We start from the raw sequence: 15,226 nt of genomic DNA, 5'->3' as shown, positions 1-15,226 counted from the left end.
TCTTAAATGGAGTTCAATAAGATGTCTGGAATAAACATGAAAATAAGTCCACAATAACCCTAAAACGAGAAAAGAGAAGCCAGTAAAGGAAGGAACTAAGCCAGGTAATGAGACTCTGGAGTGGTATTTGAAGACTAACATCCACCTCTTCTCAGATCCCATTGAAATGCCCACCAGAATACTGAAAAAGTCTAACAGCACTAGATACAAGGCAAAGGGCTACCCATTTATCAGCAAGTGGGGACACGGGCTGTGAAGTAGTGCTCACAAAATGGGACTAACAAAAAATATATCTTTGTGTGTCCTGCATATCAACAGATACATTCCAGCTGGGCAAATAAGGGGAAAACATGTGGAATTTAGAAAGGAAAAGAAGGTGGGGAAGGTCACCTGGCACCTGGAGGGGACACACGGATGGCACCCAGTCCTCTGCAGTGTGCACCAGGCAGCAGCAGCCACCACGAATCCAGAGCCAACATCACTTTTTGCTTTTTGCTTCTTACCTTCGGCCGGTCTGGTTAGATTGGGGCTGCTTCTGAGACGGACTCCAGGCTGCCGAAACAGATCAAAAGAAAAACACTTTACTGCCCAGGCAAACTCAGTCTGACTGCCCACTGTTTGGCTCCATCCAACCTCTCCCAGGTATCTGAACTGAGAAAATTGACTTTAAATTTAATCGCCACTTTTCCTTTATCTCGTCACCTGTATAGAACCTCACACAATCCTTGAGAGATTTGGGAACTTGCTCAAGGTCATAGAGCTTTAACACTGAGAATGAAAGATCAATTCATACACAACAAGATCATTTGACGTATGGTCGACACTACCTTATAGTTCTTAAACATAAAAAAACTATTTGAAATCAACAACCAATGTCATTATAATTAAATGTGGAGGAAGCTAATTTTTAACTCTATTATTTTCACTTCGCCAGTAATAAAATACATAAAATTACATTATATTTTTGCCCAGAAAATAGTCAATTATTTAAAAAAAAAAAAAACCCTATCCATGTAAGTTTTGGTGAAGATCTGGAAATGACAGATGATGATCAGAGGATTAAGTGGTAGGACTCCTCAGGAAGGTAATCTTGGCATGTTCATAAAGAGCTCTAAAAATCATTATTTCTATTGTCTTGGCAGTTCTAATTCTAGATACTGACTTACAGGGAATAATTAGAAATGTGTGCAAATATGTGTGTATGTGCACAAGGTTATTCACAACAGCACTCTTCCTCACACTGAAAATTTGGAAACCAAATAAATGTCAACAGTAAAGATTTAGTTAGTAAAGTTAAGTGTATACAGTTAATTTTTGTACGGTTGTTTGGAATCAGATAATTCTCTGTTGTGGGGCTGTCCTGTGCATTACAGACGGTTTGACAGCATCCCTGATCTCTCCCCAGCAATGTCAGTAACATCCCCACCAGCTGTAACAAGGAAAAATGATCACAGACATTGTCAACTGTCCTCTCAGAGAAAAGTCACCCCTAGTCGAGAACCCCCGAGATGTAGATGTATGAACCTGGACATGTATATGAATACACGGTAATATACAATTTTTATCCATTAATGAGACTTCAAAAAAGCAAAATAAATAAATAAATAAATAAATAAATAAATAAATAAAGGAGAAGAAGAAGAAGGAAAAAATGATACTGAACCTCAGTTAAAAATCAGGATTTCACCAATAAACTCCACCTTTCTTCTCTTCTTAAGGAAAAAAACAATGCTTTTGGATTTTTTTAATTACATACTATTGAGAAAAAGCAGGCAATAGACTAGTAGATATAAAATCTTATTTTTATGTATGAAAAATTATATGGGAAGACTATACACCAAAATGTTAGATTCTGTTGTCCCAGGGCAGTAAGATTATAGTTGGACTTTTTTTTTGGGGGGGGGCAACTTTTTGGTTAGATATTTTCTTCTTTTCTACAAGTTACCATGGATTATTTTGGCAGTCAAAAAGTTGTGTTTTATTTATTTATTTATTTATTTATTTATTTAAGATTTATTAGAGAGTGAGAAAGAAAGACAGCATGAGCAAAGAGGAAGAGGGAGAGAAAATCTCAAGCAGACTTTGTGCGAAGCCCGACCTGGGGCTCGATCTCATGACCCTGAGATCACGATCTGAGGCAAAGCCAAGATTCTGACATTTATCTAACTGAGTCACTCAAATGCCCCTCAAAAAATAGTTTTAAAGTAAGTACCTATAAATGCTTTATCAGTTAGGTTCTGAGTTGTAAGCTATAGGAACCATCTCTTGGTTACTTAAGTAGAAGGTAGGTGTAGATAGGCACCTGGCGGGCTTACAAGAGTGATGAGAAGTCAGGGAACAGCTCTTGAAAGGGGCAGGTGCTAATAAGCAGCAGCTCCCAAGGCCAAGCTACAGAAAGAGCCTCATCAGCATGTTGCTCCTGTGTCCTACTGTCACTGCTGCAGAAGGACACCATGGCCAGTGGACTTCCTTTGGCTGCCACCTCCTGAAAAAGGACTGAATGAATTCCAAGGGTCCTGCCACTTTTGCATCAAGTGTTCAAAATTCAGCATCTCAAGAGAGAGCCTCCAGTTGCATGGCCCTAAGTCACATGCCCGTAACTTAGTATCTGGGAAGGGGGAAAAATATATTACATATATATACATATATAATTTGTTCCCTTCAGTCTTCTAAAAGTGGTAGGGCTTTCCTCCTACCCAAGTCTTCAAAGGAAAACATTCTAGAAAATGGGATGGGGGTTTGCATACTGGTGACCAAGGGAATCTTTTTATTTTTTAATTTTTTAAAATTTTATTTATTTATTTGAGAGACAGAGAGAGACAGAGTGAGAGATCATGAGAGGGGAGGTCAGAGGGAGAAGCAGACTCCCCATAGAGCTGGGAGCCTGGTGCAGGACTCGATCCCAGAACTCCAGGATCATGACCTGAGCTGAAGGCAGTCCCTTAATCAACTGAGCCACCCATGCACCCCTAGGGAATCTTTTTAAAGGTGATATCTTCATCTTTGTACAAACTTTTATTTACTAAAGTTTAATCAATAACAAAACATTTCATATAAAAAAAAAGTAACCAAAATGATTCTTCAGTTCTGTATTCCAAAGTAGCATCTACCTCTCCATCCAGCCACCTGTCCGCCCGTCCATCCACGCATACAAACTAATGCATATCACATAATCAACTGTAGCAGTCACTCACACATATTTCTCAGAAATAGTTAACTCTGAATATCAGACTTTGTTCTACACATTAATTTAATGCAAATCCCAGTGGTCACGCTGACATTCAAGGCAAGAGAATTCCTCTTTACTGTGGAGCAACGAAATACATGCTCCTGTCTGGTACACTGAGTAGTTTATCAGTGACAAAAGCCAGAGAACTGCAAATCTTTTGTTTCTCTCTTTCTGAAAGGAGCCAAGCTAAATCATTTAGTAAATAATTTCAAGTGACCCTGATAAGGAAAAAAACAGTGTTTCCCTTTCCTGAAGATATTTTAAACCTCTCAAAGCTCTACCTCCAAACTTCAGGAATAAAGACTTATCTCCAGATAAAAAATATACACCGTTAACTTAATCCAAAGGAAAGAAAAAAAGAAAAAGTTGTCCCTTTTTTTTTTCCCAAGTGGATTAGGTTTGTGTCAGTGCTTTCCATGTTTCCAATTCTGGTTTCCAATCCTCATCTTTTGGGGTTTCATTCCTGAGAGAGGTAATAGTTTGTGAAGTCCAAGAGACAAATCAGTTGTTTTTAAAGAGGGAATTACAGAGCTTTATGCAATCTCTTTACTTCTGGCCGCTAGAAAGAATGCTCTATTGAATGCAGTGACCAGGAAGCTAAAATCCACACATAATCCGCGACCTTGGTCTGCTGTTCATTTTATTCCGTACCTGCCCTATTTGCTTTCTTGAGCCTGCCATGGCTCATTGTTGCCTCCTGTAAATGCGGCCCGGAAGTAGAGAAAACTGGTTTCAGTTTTGCCACCTTTTCAGTACCCTTTCATCCCTTCTGGAAGGGAAGGTTGGGAAGCAGGAATGAGAGAGAGAAGCTTCAATGCCTGTGGGGTGGGGTCACCTGTGCGGGCCAGGCAGTCAGGAGGCTTGGTCTGAAACCCAACTCCACTATTCCCAGCAGTGTGACTACATGCGAGATTCTAAACTCTATCGGACTCCGTTTCCTTACATTGATTTGGAGAATGCACAGAATGCCTAGAATGCACAGCCCATGAGACATAAGAGACACTCAATACATTTTAACTGTTCTTTGTTATTTTACTACTTTCATTTCTACATCTACTAGCTATGGGTGGAGAAGGGACAGAGACAGAAACTGACATAGAAACCAGAAGCTTTCCTCATTCACTGCCAAAGGAACATCAAGGATTCCCCAGTTCTGGCCCACACAAGGAAATGGGCAGATGCCACCATTAACCCCCAGGCTAATGACTCTAGAAATGGAAATATTCTGGGTAATGGAAAGTAAGTTCAAGGATCAGGCTAGGAAGACTGATGACACATGCTCATAACTGCAGGCTACAGAAGATGGCAAACGTGGCCCTTACATGAAGAACATACCAAGTTCCTAGAGCAACCGGAATGCTGGCGGCAGCGGCATGCCATCAGCCCTCTCTGTTGCTTTGTGTACTTGGTATGGAGGTCGTGATTCCTACACCGTATTAAGCCAATTTGCACTAAATGTGACTTTAATATCAAAGAGATTTTAATACAAAAATGTCAGCTACGGGAACATCCTAGCAGAAGTGTACATAAACCAATGCTAAGTATGGAAACCATGATGGGAATCCTCATCTATGTCATCTATATATCCATAATCTAATAAATTGGGCTGAGGCTTCTATATGGGCCAACATCTATGCCCAGAGGCTCACTCAAGCTCTCCATTTGCAGAAGTAAAAGGCTTCTCAAAATTGAGTCAAAAATGAGTTTCCTAACAGAGCCTCCTGTCTCCCAAACTCCCCTCTCCAGTCTGTTAAATGGTGACTCCAGATTTCCAGTGGCTGAAGCCAGGATCCATACTGATAGCTAATCGGTGACCACGTAATATGTGTTAGGCACTGTGCTATGTATTTTACATAGAACATTTAATTTAATTCACACACCAACCCTCTGAAGTAGGTACTACTAACCCCAATTCATAGATGAAAAAAACGAGGCCCAAGGAGGCTACAGAAGTTTCTTGAAAAATGGCAGAACTGGTGTCCATGTTTCTATAATGTTCTACCTCCACTATCCAGGTCCTGGCTCAGCAAGGCAGCCAGACCCATCACCTAACACCCATCCCAACAGCCCTATACTTGAAACCTTCCAAAGACTTCCTGGATGATGCAGAAAAAGAGCCAAGCCCAAGGAAGGCTGCTGGTATTCTCATGACTACATGTCACAGTACTCCTTATCCCTTCCCTTGATCTTACTCTGTTCCAGCCATAGCATGACCCCTGTTGTTCTGGAACATTCCAGATGTGCTCTGTAGCAGATCCATGTATGGGTATTTGCATGGCCCCTTCCCTCCTATCCTCCAGGGTTTCAAAGTTCACTTCTCATGGAAATCAGCCCTGGTCCTCTATGTGAATTTGCTACCTTTCACCACCTCCAAAATTCCCAACACCTTTCTGGATTGATTTTTCTCCTCAGTATCTAACATGTTCTAATATGGTACACAATTTACTTCTGTTTTATTAGCCTTCTCCCGCTACCAGCAAAAAGCCACCAATTTTTGTCTTCATTGCTATATCCATACTGCATAGTATGGCTTACAGTACATGCTTAATACCCATCAGATGAATTAATACATGTATCTTATACAAGATAAAACCAACATCTAACCTGAAAAATCCTTTATGAAAGTGTTCAGCTTATACAGATGAAGCCTTGTAAAGAATGCACGCATGTCTTTGTGATGGTTATAAAATGGACCAGTGATTTATATGGATTACATTTAACCAGGATATAGCCTGCTCCTTTCTCTGTCAATTACAACTGCCTTTAACTTAGCATGTCCCTTAACGTTCCACCTCATTCACTCTTCTCTCCAAGATTACAGACCCCCCCCCCATTTTTTGGTCCTCTTTTTTTCTAAGCATTTTTACTTTCATATTTACATGATTTTGTTATATGAAAAGACTGGTGAGTGGGCTTTCACCCAAAGCAATTTACCAACGACCCTCCACAACCTCAGCCTGGGCCCATGTAATATATAAATTGGATGCTTGTCTCCAAATAATCAAGAAATAACTATAGTTTGAATTTACCTTCTCCTAGGAGGATTCTCACAAGCCAGTCTATTCAATCCCATTTTTCCATTTCTATCACTTTCTTTCTCTAGTATTCTGTATCTTTGGGCACTTGAGCTGTGTAATAATTATTTCAGCATCCTCTTTTCCTACCCAGGAAATGGCTTCTACCAAACATGATTTCTTTTAAAACATACTCAAGTTAAAATTGTACAGGACATTTGAGTGTAGGTTTTCATTTTCAAAGACTAATGCATAAATTTGCTTTATTTTAGAAGCTTACAGAATCAGTGTGTGATAAAAATACCTCACACATTTGAATTTAAGGCTTGTAATAACTCTGTGAAATCTCGTATATTCAGATGACACAGGAGATCAACAAAACAAACCACAGTAAACTAAGATTTCTCTTGCTTTTATTTAAATATGTCCACACAGCACTTAAAGCGTAGACTTTTGTTCATATATTTATGTCTTATTCATAAAACAACTCATAAAGATCAGCTTTCTACACTACCCCTAATGGTCTTTTAAAGTAAAATTAAACCAAGCTATAACACAATGTCTTAAAGTCTGCAAATGTTTTAATTTACTGGACTTATTGTAGATGCTCGTTTCTGAAAAATCACAGTATCTTACGGGCAGACAGCTTTGTATTAAATTCACTTCCATTTGCATCTTAACACTATATTAAGAAATTTGATTGTTACTTTTAAAGATTTTTTTTAACTGTCTACAGTATAATAATTAAAAGCCAAAAATATAAACTGGTAAATACAACTTTTAGAAGGTGTTATTTCTCATTCTTTATATTAACACTATCCGTCAAAATTTATGTTTCTATCAAAACAGAAAATTCCAATTACCATGATGATTAAGGTATTATCTATAAGGAAAATAACTTAAAATGTCATTTTATTTTCATGAACCTTTGAATCTACTTTTTAAGAAAAAGTTGTTACTACGTGTGGTATTTAGAAACTATTTACCTAACTACAAAACATCAAATGAAAAGAAGCTAAGAGGAAACCAGAATATTTAAGAAACATTAACACCATTTAATTGGTTTAACTGTTTCTCCCCACCCGCCATGTAAACCACCCAGATCTGGTTAGATATAAACAAAAAACAGTGTTCCATTTATTGGTTAGATAGAGGAGGTCATAAATAGGAATTACAGGCTTAGGTTTTAGCTAGAACTTTGGTTGATCAAATAACATTTAGTTTCTCTATTTTTCTTAGTGCTTTATAGTACTTCAAAATTTAACATCCAGTGTGATCACAATATGTCCATCTGCTCATGGGATACGTGATGGCTGTAGTGTATCATGAATTTAATTAAAAACTACATTTACACAACATACTGAGATTGATATTTCACTTTCTTGTTGATGTGGAGTTTATTTCCATTGAGCAGTAGTTGACTTATGTCATTTCATTGCTTACCACTAGGATCAAGCTATACCTGAAGTGAATTTCTTTAGCATATACTTATGTTAGTGGTTCCAAATATGACACCCTCCATCTAAAAGAGAGATCAATCCATGGATCTAACAAGAATCTTTGAAAAAAAAAATAGAATAAAATGGAACCTATCAAGATATATGGGATGCAGCTAGAGCAGTGCTGAGAGGGAAAACTATAGTACAAAAAATGCTTCTCTTAGTAAAGAGGAATCTTGAGTTAATAATGAAGTTTCTAACTCAAGAAACTAAAACAATAAGATAAAAATAAGTCCAAAATAATTGCAAGAAATAATAGAAAGGAATTTTAAAAATAAAGTCAATGGAACAAAAAGTTGGTCCTTCAGGGGAGAAAAATAAATAAATAAATCTTTGGCAAAATTGACCAAGATAAAAAATGAAGAGGCAAGTTACCAATACCAAGCATGAAATGAGGGATCTCACTACACATTCTGTAACTATTGTAAAGATAACGGAATAGGATAGCATAATGAGATTTTATGATTTAGGTGAAATGGACCAATTCATCATAAAGCACAAACTAGAATATCCCTCCAAGTAGGATATAGACAATTTAAATAGCTCTATAACTATTAATGAAATTTAACTCCAAATTTTAAAGTCCCAGCTTGATCAATCTTCAGGTGTTAAAACAGCCTTGCATACTTGGAATAAATCCCATTTTATATAGTGTGGAATTTTTCACGTGTTGCTTTATTCTTTTTGCCAACATGTTGAGGACTTTTTGTTTTGGTTTTGGTATCTAGGTAATGCTAGCCTCATGAAATGAGTTGAATAATGTTCCCTCCTCTTCTGTTTTTAAAAGAGACTGTATAGAATTCATGTTGACACTTCTTCAAATGTTAAGTAGAATTTTCTAGTGAAATGATCATCACACAAAGCCTTCTTTTACTGGATATTTAGACTATTTCCATTCGTTTGTTAAAAATAATCCAACATGTGACTCATACCAGTATTGGTGCCAGTTGATTTTCAGTTTCATGTTGTTATTTTCTTGGTAGGATTAGTGGTTTTCAATTGTGTCCTTTAATTTTTTGATGAGACTGAATCCTGTTTAATAGTCTACTGTTAGCAGACAGTCCCTCCTTTAAGGTGTGGTAAAAGGCACACGTGGCTGTGTGTTCAGTTTCCCGCTGGTCCTTGCCAACATCCTAGCAGAAGTGGGGCTTTGGATCACAGATTCATTGCAGTTGGGTGAGGCATAAGTTTAGCACCCTGATTCCTTCAGCTTAGTTGATACCTCCCCATGTGCTTAATTGTCTCTACATGGGATTGTAAGATCAGCTTCTCACTATACCTTGCTGATAGCAGGGTGGGGGAGGGAGAGAAGTAGACTGCCAGGTAGCCCAACATCCCACTGCCTCATTCTGCATCACTGATGCTGAGTCCTTTAGAGGTTTATCTTCTCTGGGGACCCACTGACACGAAGAAAGAGAAAGCAGGTTATCCATTACCTCACTTCACCTTGTACCAGCTATTCCTCCTTGATGGAAACCAGATCAGGGTACAGGCTCAACACCTCACTGGTGTTGGGCTGATATGGGGCAGGGGTGAAGCCTAATGGTCAGTAAGCTGACCTTGCACAGCTTCTTTAAGTCTAGTTGCTTTGGGTGAGGATAGAGTCTCAGCTCACTGCTGGATTGCTTCCTTCAGCAAGATCACCTCCCCATTCAGCCCAAACAATACCACCTGTCACAGTGACTAGAGCATCACCTGATTCCATCAGGAGGGGGATGGAAGATCAAGTGAATCCCCTTGACCAGGGGATCCCCAGCAGGGGAATTTGATCTCATCACAGTGGCCTGCTTCCTCAACATGGAAAAGGGAAGACCACCTCTTAGTTCAGCTTTCTAACACCCCCTGTAGAATTGGAGCCCATACTCCTCCTGTCGGCAGGAGATGGGAGATAAACTGCCCTGTTGGCCAGTCACTACGATAGGAGGTAGAAGTAGGGCTTAAACCCTGCTTCTGTGGGGCAGCTAATAAACCAGAAGACCAGACTGAAACCCTGAAACCGAGGAGGTAGCGTAGGGGAAAGCGATTTTATCACTGGTGTTCAGTTTGAGGAGGGCTGTTATTGCCAAAACATTGTTCTATTATTAGGCCATTTCCCCCGCCCCATTTTTGGCCAGGGGGAGTCGATCTTTCCTTGGAGGATTTTTTTTTTCTTTTTTCTTTTGTCTGTTCTTGTTGGCAGTTCCAGGTTGGAGATTTTTGCAACATCCTGTCTGTACAAGTGAAGGAAAAAGAAACCCTGAGAATTCACCTCTAGGTCAGCCCTCAATTCCTGTGATCTCTAGACCATCCATCATCTTGATTTCACCTTTCAGGGACTTCTGATGCTTACTGGGTTACATACAGGCCTTGTTTATTGTAAGGGGAGGTCTTGGGAGGAATGGGGCTGCTCTCTTCTGCAGAACCAGATGTCTGCTAGCTCTGTTGATGTATTCTCTCTTCCCCCTTTCCACTTAAATTATTTAATATAATGATCATTATTTTGTAGAGCTCCTCAGAGTCTGAATTTCAGTGATGGTATCACACTGATGATGTTTCAAAAGTCCACGTATCCCCAGAATTTCCTAGAAATTGATATTTAGATCTGGAAGATTCATCAGATTCAAATTCAACTGAGTGGTGAATATGAGATTAATTCAGAGTTGGGAGCACAAAACACCTGGTTGCCACTTGATACTTTTGGTCTAGATCCTTTAATTCTTAGTGTTATAAGGTGATATTCTAATTCCATTATTCTGTGTTCATTCATTAGTCAAAACACTCTATAATAAAGACAATCTTCTCTCAATTCTTTGGGTACCTGAAAAGAGCATGAGAGAGATCTCCTCCCACGCCCCCCCCCTTTTTTTAACACTCAGTTTTGTAGATATAGCATAAGTTGTTGACCAAGTCCCTATTAATGGGTATTTGGACTAGTCCCATTCTTACATTATTAAAACTTAGGCTACAATGAATAAGCCTTCTGCCTACCACTCTGTACAACTCTATATTTCAGGTAGGACAAGTCTAATGAAGTCATGTCTATGTGAAGGGGTTTGTAATGAAAGGAAGAGAGAAGCAGAGAAGAAAGGGATGGGCAGGATAGTGAAAGAGATAGTGAAAGAGAAAACCAGGGTCACAAAGAGGAAAATCAGCTTAAGTAAATCTTTTTTTTTTTAAGATTTTATTTATTTATTTGACAGAGAGAGATCACAAGTAGGCAGAGAGGCAGGCAGAGAGAGAGGAGGAAGCAGGCTCCCTGTTGAGCAGAGCCTGATACGGGGCTGAATCCCAGGGTCCTGGGATCATGACCCGAGCTGAAGGTAGAGGCTTTAACCCACTGAGCAACCCAGGCGCCCCTAGCTTAAGTAAATCTTTTTTTTTTTTTTTTAAAGATTTTATTTATTTATTTGTCATAGAGAGAGAAGCGAGAGTGAGCACAGGCAGACAGAGTGGCAGGCAGAGGCAGAGGGAGAAGCAGGCTCCCCGCCAAGCAAAGAGCCCGATGTGGGACTCGATCCCAGGACGCCGGGATCATGACCTGAGCCGAAGGCAGCTGCTTAACCAACTGAGCCACCCAGGCGTCCCATGTGCCTTATTAAATTATTCTCTTGAATTAACTGCCTGGAGTGCAATTCTCAGACAAGCTCCCTAATAAACACAAGGAACCTTTCCAAGATCATTGTTAAATGAAATGATACCCCCCTCTTAGTCTCTGACAAGTAAAATATATACTCATTGGATCAGCAGCACAGAATCATAATTATATTAGTAAAACACACTTCACTTCAGTGATTCCCATTACTGGTCTTTAGTTATTGAATAAAAAGTAGAATATGTAGAAACGGGAAGCTTATTTTGTTATCCCTTTTCTTTATATGCAAATTGCTTATTAAGATGGTGTTTATCTGAGAACAAAGAGTATAATTTTTTTTAAGTATTAATTTTCTATGCTGCTGTAACAAATTACTCTAAGCTTTGTGGTTTAAAATAACACCACTTGCTCACCGTTCTGTAGGTCAGGAATCCACCAGCAGAGTGGACTGGGTCCTTTGCTTTGTCACAGGCTGAAACAAAGACAGGAGTGAGGCTGTGTTCTTTGCAGGAGGCTCTGGGGGACTCACCCTTTCCCGGCTCATTTGGGCTGTGGCTAGAATACAGTTGTGTGCACTGTAGGACTGAGGTCCTCCTATCTTTGTTGGGTTAGTCTCGGCTTCTAGATGCTGCCTGCATTTCCTGGCTTGTGAATTCCTTCCTGCATCTTCAGATCCAACCGTGATGGGTTGAATGCTTCTTACACTTTGAACCTCTTCTACTCTCTTTACTCACCCGTCTCTGATTTTAGCCAGAGAATGTTCTCTGCCTTGAAAGACTCAGGTAATTATACTGGGCCCACCTGGATAACCCAGGATAATCCCTTGCAGGTCCATATCGTCAGTCCCACCTGCAAGCAGTACCTAGGTTAGGCCTCACTGAACAACAGGGGATGGTAATCTTGGTGGTAGAATTGGGTCTAAGAAACGTCAGGGGACCGGGATCCTGTTTTAGAGGAGGTCGTTTGAGAAGTCCTTGCCAATCAGATGACATCAGAACAGAGACCCGAAAGAATGGGTGGTGGGGTGGGGAGCCACATGGGAAAATAGGGAATATGCTTTCTAGGATAATGGAAGAACAACATTCAAAATCTTAGTCAGAGGACGCCTGGAGTGTTTGACGTGGAGCAGAGCTGAAGCTGGTCACAGGAGGAAGTGGTAAGAAACCATGTAAGAAACACATGGACAGATAGATCATGACCCCACCAAAAACTCTAAGGACTTTGGAATCTACTCTGGGATGGGGAACCCGCGAGGTTTAGAACAGACAAGTGATGCAACCTGACCTGTTGTAAAATGATCGCGCGTCTACGGCACTGAGCATGAGCTAGAAGTGGAGCAAGGGCAGAAACAGGATGATCAGTAAGGATATTACTTACACCATCCAAACTGGAGGCGGCGGTGGGTGGAGGTTGGCAGCAGTGCAGGTCGTATTTCGAAGGTAGAACTGGGAGAGAATGGAAAGAAAGAAATGAAAGATAACCCCAAGCTCCTAGTCTGAACTGAAAAGACGGCATATGGGATGCTCTGATGGACAGCAGACATCCCTTGGTTGGCCTCATTGGCTGACCTCTCCAGTTGTGGCAGGTGCTGTCAGCAGAGAGCCCTCAATTCCCAAGTCTCTCCAGAAACTGACTTCAGCTGAACAGAATGCCCTTGCTCAAGGTCACGCCCCTTTGCCTGCAGTATGCATCCACCAGCTGGCTGACGTGGGGTTTGGGAGACAAAGCCTGAGCCACCGGGTCCTTCTAAGGATGACTCAGGAAATCCGTTCCAATTTCAGCATTCTGGAGAGGTCACCTGAGGCTGTGTCTTAGCCCAGCTTCTCCGTGGGCCTCCCCTACTTCCTTCCCTCCGCCCACACTCACTGATTTTGAGAGCACTATCTGATTAAACTTGCCACACAATAATTTCCATCTCAGGGTTTGTTCCCCAGAAAATACTCAGTGCAAAGGACAGAGCCACCATTGACTGAGAGGGAAGATGATAAAGGAAGAGTAATTTTGGGTAACAGAATCGGGAATGTAATATTGGAGACATTTTGAGCAAATGCTATCATTGTCTAACATTTACGGCACATTTACTACTTAACAGATTCTCTTTCTAGTATTTTATATGAATTAATAAATAAAGTGAATAAAGCAAAATACTATTCACATTCCCAACCACTCTGCTATGAAGCAATTTCAAAAACCATCCCTGGCAAGTTCATGTGGGTTACATACAAACCATACTTTGAGAAAATCTACTCTTTTTGTAGGTCATCTGGTTACACAAATCTACAACACCCACTAAAAAGCCCACCATGCATATATAAATATGCAGTCCAGGGCGCCTGGGTGGCTCAGTGGGTTAAGCCGCTGCCTTCGGCTCAGGTCATGATCTCAGGGTCCTGGGATCGAGCCCCGCATCGGGCTCTCTGCTCAGCATGGAGCCTGCTTCCTCCTCTCTCTCTGCCTGCCTCTCTGCCTGCTTGTGATCTCTGTCTGTCAAATAAATAAATAAAATCTTTAAAAAAAATAGAATTATAAATATGCAGTCCATAGATGCCTTTGTGATACTGCATCTGTCCTGTTCCATAAGATTTTTTGGAGGCTCGGGTGGAAGGATGGATGGGTGGGTGAATAAAAGAAAGGACAAATAAGTAAAACACACATAGTAAGGAAAACACACACAAGAGGATACCATTTATGCAGAGGCATGAAAGTGTAACAGAGCACAGTTAAGTATGGAAACTTCACAAAGTTTAGTAGATGGGTCTGAACGGTGAGGATTAAAGACTGACAAGAGTTGGGCTGGACAACTAAGCAGTAATCTGGTCATAATGGACCAAGTTTCAAGCCTCCTGGTTTCTCACTTATAAGGTATATCTCCTATATTTGGAGAAAATGCTAAAAAGAAAGAATAGGCATAAACACCTAATTACTGATGATTCTTTACAAGGACATGCCAGCTTTAGGAGATACCCAGAAGGCTGAAAACCAACGAATAGAGGAAAAACAAAAACATAAAACAGGAAAAAGCCAAAAGTCTAGAGCTGAACTGTCTAATAAGAAGACTGCTAGCCACATAAGGCTACTTAAATTCAATTAAATTAAAATTAGAAAAATCATTTCCTTCACCAACGGCCTACACTTGAGATGCTCAACATCCACAGGTGGTCAGTGACTACGACGCTGAACAGTGCAGACTTTATAGAACATCCCAGCATGACAGAAAGTTCTACCAGACAGTGCTGGAATAGAGCCATGGGTACCCACCATATTATTATTGGATAAAAAGCATCATTTGCTGTTTAATGGACCATTTAGGACTCTTACAGTTGCAAGTAAAAGAAACCAATTCTAGCTAACAAATAAAAATGGAGGGTCTTATTTTAAAGATACAGCAATAACTCTGTTCAAGGGAGAGATGAGGCCAAGTTTTGAAATGGTATTGCAATCTGGAATGGCTCTCTAGGGCTTCAATCTCTGCCTTCTGTCCCTTTACTTCATTCTTCCATTTTTCCTTGTGATTAATCTTACAGCCCAGTGGCTGGCCTTTTGCAGTCCACTTTCCCAGTTTCCAGGAAAAGGACATGTCTGACCCTGATAGGGTCATGTGACTATCCTTGGTCATATTAGCTAAGTTTGGATAGAAGAGAGGTAGACTGGAAAGGATATGGACATACCTGCCTAAAACACATCCCAGGGAACTGGGGGCTGGTGCTCTGGAAGGATGGATATTGAGAATTGGGAAGCTCCCTGTAACAGAGACCACAACCAGAATTAGCTGCTCTCCATCAGCACCCTGATCATGCAGTTTTCTTTAACTTTCTGTAGCTTCCTGTTTTCCATCCCTGCTTTGGGTTACCAGAGTGATTTGTCTGTGGTATATGTTACCCCATGTGGGACAGGCACCCAGAGAGAACTAATG

The 15,226-nt window shown here is 40.4% G+C and overlaps 1 long non-coding RNA gene across 1 annotated transcript; it reads right to left on the bottom strand.

Annotated features, from left to right (window-relative positions):
* Positions 1 to 499: 499 nt before the first annotated feature.
* On the bottom strand, positions 500 to 12,761 carry LOC125108742 (uncharacterized). The gene is made up of 3 exons (XR_007130001.1): positions 12,691 to 12,761; positions 11,727 to 11,785; positions 500 to 552 (listed from the first exon to the last, which is right to left on the bottom strand). It is a non-coding gene; the product is annotated as an uncharacterized LOC125108742 (long non-coding RNA).
* Between the last annotated feature and the right edge of the window lie 2,465 nt (positions 12,762 to 15,226).

This window comes from Lutra lutra, chromosome 9 (assembly GCF_902655055.1).
Source record: "Lutra lutra chromosome 9, mLutLut1.2, whole genome shotgun sequence".
NCBI classification, from domain to species: Eukaryota; Metazoa; Chordata; class Mammalia; order Carnivora; family Mustelidae; genus Lutra; species Lutra lutra.
Note: the sequence above shows the minus strand (reverse complement) of the source record. Positions and strands in the feature narration are given on the sequence as shown.